Source organism: Amphiura filiformis, unplaced genomic scaffold, assembly GCF_039555335.1.
Source record: "Amphiura filiformis unplaced genomic scaffold, Afil_fr2py scaffold_40, whole genome shotgun sequence".
Lineage (NCBI taxonomy): Eukaryota > Metazoa > Echinodermata > Ophiuroidea > Amphilepidida > Amphiuridae > Amphiura > Amphiura filiformis.
Window position 1 is genome coordinate 620544 of NW_027305504.1, and position 7611 is coordinate 628154.

The window sequence follows — 7611 nt, forward strand, 5'->3', positions numbered from 1 at the left end:
AATATAGCCTGACAGGTTATATCAGAATCAATTTATTCCACAAGGCATTTGATAATGTTATAACTCAGTGTATATATTGAAGCAACTTTTGATGTATTAGCCATTTGTAAGAAAATCTATTTTATATGTATACATGAATTATTTGAAGGTAAGCAACTTGTAACTTTGATGAGATGAATTAACTGAATTGTAAATACTTAATTGTACTTAATTATACTACAGACATCTTTATCATACTTCTATTTGTAGGTCTACATTTGGAATAGCATTAGGGGATGTGCAATAATTTTGTGTACCTCCGGATGGTGAATACTCAAAATAGTCTGCCAAAATTATTATCACTGCCCTCTGACATTTTGACCCAAATTTAACCCCCCCCCTTTTTTTTTTGACATGCCCAAAAACTTCACCCCTAAGCATGCCAGATTTTGGGGATTAAAATCTGGAATTGTCTAATCATGTGATGCAAGCACAGCATGTAATTCTTTTTTTTTAAAGCATATTTGAATGTTTCTTTACATGTTTCTACACCTTTTAGGACAATATTTCAAAAAGGATTATAGGCGGTACCATCATAAAAACACAAAATTTTTATGTAAAATTCAATTTCATTCACAATTTTTCATCATTTTTTTACAATTCTCCCCTTTTTTCTGTCACCCTGGGTAAAAAATAGTCTATTGTTAACCCAATTTTGTTTTCACCAATGCCTTCCGTCTACTGACGGCCTTACATGAACCAACGGCCATGACTAGCGGGGGAGATGTGGCGGCACCGGCCCCCCTGGCCCCCCGGTGGGCCCCCCACTGGCTACGCCACTGTTTCGCCCTCCTATAGTTCACCACCTAGGCAGGTACATGTAATTATTGCACCACCCCTATAATGACAAGAAAAGCAGAGAAATTTTCAAGACCAAACTGTTTTGATAGTCATAAAATAATGCTATGAATACTATACAGGGTAATTTAAATCTACTTGTATATACACGGCTTAAAAGCTGTTTAAAACTTTTAAACCAGTGTTGTTTAGGTGCAAGCATACATTAACCGATATGTATATCAGACGTCTTAAAATATTTTGTCTGAAGAAATAGCTTTCATATAGGCCTATATCCTGTAAAAGTGGAAAGTTTTTGCACAACATTTATTTTCATGGTTTTCACGTTCCAAACTGCTGCTGCGAAAATAACAACGCTCAAATCATATGTCTTTTATGTATAGGTCAATGTAAGGAAATTTAAAATCACAAATTAAAAAAACAAAAGAAACAGTTACAAATTGGTAAAACGCAAAAAAATTATTGCGCGAAAATTTCTACTTTTACATTAGTGTATGTTTTACACCTGTGGGGATGTGGATATGGATACTTGGCAGTGTTAAATAGTGAAGTGACTGCCAAAATAACTCAATTTATTCAGACTGACTGGAGTTGGATGCAATCAGGCAAATCAGGTCTGTGAGTTGTATCCAATGAGTTAGAATCAAGGAGTACCGACTCCACCATGAGAGTTGGATGCAATCAGGCAAATCAGGCCTGTGAGTTGTATCCAATGAGTTAGAATCAAGGAGTACCGACTCCACCATGAGAGTTTGATGCAATCAGGCAAATCAGGTCTGTGAGTTGAATCTAATGAGTTAGAATCAAGGAGTACCGACTCCACCATGAGAGTTAAGTTGGATGCAATCAGGCAAATCAGGTCTGTGAGTTGTATCCAATGAGGTAGAACCAAGGAGTACAAACTCTGCCATGTTTGATGTTTGTGTCCAGTTTCAGTTCAGTGTCGCTCATTGAGGGCAAAATAGTGAAGATAGTTTCACTATACGTTCCGTAAACTTCTATTCAAAGTGTGTTGTACACCTGTGTTGGTGTAAATAATGACTAAAGTTTAAAAGTTTTGATCCAATCACAAATAAATAATTCCTATTTTGGAATTGTTGTGTTGTGTGTGTAACTCGTTGTTACAAAAATGCACTCTAAGCTTAGAGCGTGCAAACCTTTGTAACGATGCTCAAGCATAAAGACGCAAGTTATTGTTCGATTTTGGGCTCTTGCTAAAAATTGCTGGAGATACACATATTTCCCCCATCCCCTGAATTCACTTTGACACATGGTTTTAATGGTTTTATTCAAACCTGTGATTGTTCCTGTGAATTCAATGTGGTGAATAAAGCATGTTTTTACATGTATAGGACCTTGCACGTTTTTCCAATTTTACAGCAAAACATTTATGTTTGGTTTAGATGTAGTTTTCGTCATCTTCATTCATTTGCTATACCCCTGATCCGCATTGCTTTTCTGATCTCTATTATCGCCATTGGTGAGTCTGTAATGAACCAATCAAAAGCTGTGTATCAGTATGAAACTCAGTGGTAGACTCAGAGGCATAGCCAGGGTTGAGCTGGGGGAAAATTGCCCCTCCCACCTCCCCGAGATTTTTCAGGAATAAAATGTGGTTGGCAAAGAGCACAGTGTTATTAAAATGCCTACAAAATTTAGCTTTTCCCCCACCCCACACTAAAATCTTGAATATGTCACTGGGGGTAGTGTTAAGGGCATGAGAAGCCATTTGCCCTCCCCCCCCAAAAAATCAATAAAAAGCATACTATTTGGGCAAACAATGGCAACTTGGAGACAACTTTTCCAAATCCCCCTCCCCGAAAAAATTCTTTGTCCCACCATTGATGAAACTCATGAAATGAAAAGATATTTTCTATGGAGAATCCAGATGACAAAATGATAAAGTAAATACTCTATCGGGGCCAGAAATATTTATTTATAGCTCTATGATAACAGACCACAAGCCTGGGAGAACTTGTACAAATAGTCAAGATGGATATTGATTTGCTCAAAAAGAGATAACTATAAAGTTTAGATTTTGCCGTTTACATGGTTAAAGGGATTCAGAGATCCGTTGCTTACAAATTGTTGTTAAATGATAAAAATACTAAAATTTCATGAAAATGGTGACAAAATGTGCTAAAAAGTACAAGAAGAAGTAAAAAAATGTAAAAAGTAAAATCTTAATTATCAGGCCTGCCAGCATTCAGAGAGCGTCAGAGGGGGTGAAAGACTTCTCACTTTTCACAAATGCCCTCCCCCTTTCCTTAGCTATGCCACTGGTTCAGATTTTGAATGTATAGTGTAAATGTAAAAGGAATCTTCATTAATGATGTTAAATTAAAGTAGATATGTACATCTCTTATTTATGAAAAAGCCTGAGTGATGATGATCAAAACAACCTATTTATGCTGTTTGGTCAATCATGGTATCAATTTGTGAAACAGTCAGGTAAAATATTTTATACTGAAATCATTTGAATAATATTCATTATAAAGAATGGAATATAATGTACAGATGCCTAAAATGTACAAAACTTGTTTTATTGTATAGATAACTTTAAGCAGTACAAAATGTGTGACATACAGGTCAACACTAAGAATTTTCAAATGTTGTAATTTACTGTGTGAATACTCAGAAAGTCTGCATAATACTATATAAAGTCTGCACAAAAAGTAACTCAGCTGTTATATATACGCCTATAGATTCAGAACTAATAATTGTTTTCACAATATTTCAACATAAAAAGAAGGATGGTTTATTTAGGCGCATTTTGATACCCCATTTGTCCAATTTTGTTCTATATTGATCATACAGCAGTGTTTTGAAAGAAAAATACCCCAATTTAAAAGTTGCAGTTATTTGTATTGATTTGAAGTAAGCGCGAAGATAATGGCGGGCTTTTACGTGTTTATCAGTGCTGGCATTATAACCATTGGTCGCTGTTAACTGCAACTTTTAAATTCGGGTATTTTTCTGTAAAAGAACTACTGTGTTGTTAATATTGAACAACATTTGACGAATGGGGTATCAAAATGCAAGTAAATAAATCATCCTTCTCTCTATGTTGAAATATTGTGAAAACAATTATTTGTTCTGAATCTATAGGCGTATTTACAACAGCTGAGTTACTTTTTGTGCAGACTTTAGATTGAAAGACTGAAGTTTTGATGAAATGACTTTCTTGTGTTTTAGTGTTTTGATTAATTGAGCAAGTAAAGGCTCAAAGATTGAGAAGTAAAAGCTTTCCAAGCTAAAGTATAAAAGTGTAACATTAATTAACCCTAACTGAACTAGGTCTCACTAAATCTCATTATTAAAACCACTGCTCCTGCGTGCATGCATTGCATGTGGTGTAATGATGCAGTCAGCCTAAGTCATGCATACCCAGGCAATCGGTGGCCGGACAAGCGTCACCTGTGTGGCTACAGGTCGCTGATATTCTGTGTGGCATGCGAGGGGTCCGAGGTTCGAATCCCGGGGGTACCAAGTGACTTCTTTGTTCATCTTCTCTCCTTTTTCGTTTCTTCTTTCCCATCCGATAGCAAAAATACCTTGTATTCAGTTAGGGTTAACATGACATAAAATGACATATCTTTTTAAAATCCTGTGGTTCACTTGGTTACCAATTGACCAAAACATTGTTTACATTTTGGAGTGTTTTGACAAAGTATTTCAAACATTTTTGCTCTTTTTTATAATATTTTATAGCAAAATTTGAACACTCACTCAGAAAATAGCTCCAACCCATCTCTAGTTATCTAACTGGCAAATTGCAGAATCTGTCCTTAACTTGTGGTACAGGAGCACAAGTAGTTGTGTCTTCTCACCTCATGATACCACTAGTTGTTGAATTTATTCCACTACCATTATTCATTTAATTATGAATCAGTTAGAGGGCTCAGCACAATACAGGTACCAAAATTTAAAGGAAATATAAACGGGCTTCCCAGTTACACAAAGACTTATGTTCATTGCCAACACCAATAAAGCCACAGACCAGTATGAAGGCTCAGTGACACACATCCTCATGGCCTATGAATTCTCAAAATGGCCAAAAAGGAGATGAGGTAGTTCTGATATTCGCTGACGTAGTGCACGTTAGAATATGACCGTTGCTAGGTCAACTGGATCACGCTTCTTTGTTACGAACCACTGATCGAAATGATCACAACACAAAGCCTATGGCATATCAAAATTCGGAACAGGTGTATGAGCCCAGGCTTGGAGCAGTAACCAATGGTTACTTACGTGCACTGTGACAGCGAATATGCCGGTACTTATCCAAATTAAAATCTTGTGGCTCTGGTGTGTGGTGTAACAGATTAAGAAATCAGCTGGTTTGAAATCTTACGACTTTTTCTTCATCTAATTTTATAAAATAGATAAGATCAGGTTTCAAAGACAGCAAATCAGGAATTGCAAAAATAGCTGCCGTATGAGGCGAGTAAACCGCAGTATAGGAGCAAAAGTTGCAGACAAAACCTGTAATATGCGGACTTACTATGACTAAGCCATGGATCAAGGCTGTTAGCTTTACTATTTATAAGCTTTATCGTAGCAGCCAGTGTATATTCCTTGCTCTCAAGTAGTTTGCTAGTAAATGTAGACGTAATAAAAAGCCAAGATTATATCTAAATTTGTCTTTCAATATTAAAGTACTCCTTGACATCTGTAATATTGCATTTGTGTGGAAAGTGTTTGTTTTTACAATTGTTTGATTGTTTGAACAAAAATATTGGTAATTTGATACAAAGTCATCCAATATCGCAGTTTAATTATCATTGTAGTGCAGAGATACATTGGAATCCCTTATAATTTGTTCAGCTTATATTGGTAAAAAATGCAAGACTCATCATTGATATAGAATGGTGTACATGCAGGTGACAGCAGCACTTACACTAGTTGCTGGCGCTGACTGGCGCTTTTATAAAAATATGTGAGCGTAAGATAGATCTTTTTTGCCAATTATTAAGCCAAACAAACTATAACTGTCAGGGACACAAATTATTTGGAAAATTTCCTAACAAATATGTGATGCGATCAAGCAAAGTCAGCCGGAATGCGGAAATATTAAATTTTGATTTTCTTATATATGATAGTAAAAAGCATGTACAAAGCTGCGTTGTGCAGAAAACCCCACCGGAATTAAGCAATCAGTTCCAAAGATATGAGTAATTAAAGAGTTTCCAAAACAAAAAGAAACAAAAGGAAATATTACATTTGCTTGGCTATATCTCAAAATCAATATTTCCGAGTTCCGACTGGTTTTGCTTGATCGCATCACATATCGTTAGGATCTCATATATGCTCATCTGTTAAGACACAGTTCTTTAACACCAATATGTTTGGTCTTCCATAGAATGACCATTGAAAATTTGGGTACAGATATAATGCTCTTAAACTTGAGGTCAAATTTTGAGCTTGATTTGTTAAATGCGTGTTATTGGACTATGCCATTGGAAGTGAGAATGTGGGCTATTCCAGTTGAAATCCATACACCCCCTATGGAAGGCATTGTCTTGATCTCCAACACAGGGAGTGCAGATTTCAAATAGGGTTACCTGAATGGGTGATTCCATTTGAAATTCACACTCCCTTCCCTGTGTGGGAGATTAAGGTCATGTCTCCCAATGCACTACTTCATCAATACACACATCTACAGTAGATGTAAGCAATATACTACTTCATCAATACACAGATCTACAGTATATGTAAGCAATGTAGTTGCAAGTGAAGTTTGTAGCCCGACTATTATACGTACTCAATTCAATGTGTTTGTGACATTGTTTTTGTGTGTTCTTTTATTTGGATTTTCTTGTTCCTTTTTAATATATCTCTGAGAAAGTAACCAGGACTTGGTCTTCAAAGAAAATGCCACAGCATGCTTAACCAACTGAGTGAACGAATCACATACAAAGAATTTTTTTCTGAAAATATCAGCTCCCAGATGACATTTTTGATCCTTTCAAAGGAATTAAGCTCGGCAGATATTGTGAAGTGGTCAACTTGCAATCATTTTTGTTGACTGTTGGGCTTTTCAACATCAATGTTACAGCATCCCAGGTGAATCTGATAATGTAATGGTTTGATTATAATTGCTCACTGGTAATGGATTCAAATGAAAGATTTTGTCAATCAAATGCAATACAATGTCAAGACAGTGCTGAGTTAAGTGCAATTTTCGCAAATTGCATTTTGTAGTGCTACGTACCAAGTTTAATTAAGTCTTTATTTTAAGCACACGTCACCATTTCACTAACTGCCTCGGTACTTTCTGTTATTAATTGACTACATGCTTGTAGAATTCAGAAAATGCCCTTTAAAAAGAAGCAGAAATAATAAATAAAACTTGCTATTTGTTGAGGGGGAAAAGACAAATTTTGTCTCTTTTTGTCAATTTGTTGTCACTTTAATGACATTTTACTAATTGCTGTACCCATGTTACCCCTGACAAATATGGGGGGTGGGGACTTTTTTTTTTTGGGGGAGATATGCAAATTTTTAATGAGCTTATGAATATTCAATATTCATCAAGTTGAAGATGTTGTGTGGAGGATTTTTTCTATCTGCGTACATTCTGACATTCATGCTGCATACGGAAATGTTCATGTAGAAATTGGCCTCATCTATTATGCAGATTTCCCAGAGCATCCTCTGTGGTCGCTGTACAAACCAACAGGAATATGTGCTGTCTTCAGTAGATAGCATTACGATATCACAAATAACATCATGAGCCGTCTCCAGTAAATAGCATTACTGTCACAATAGCAT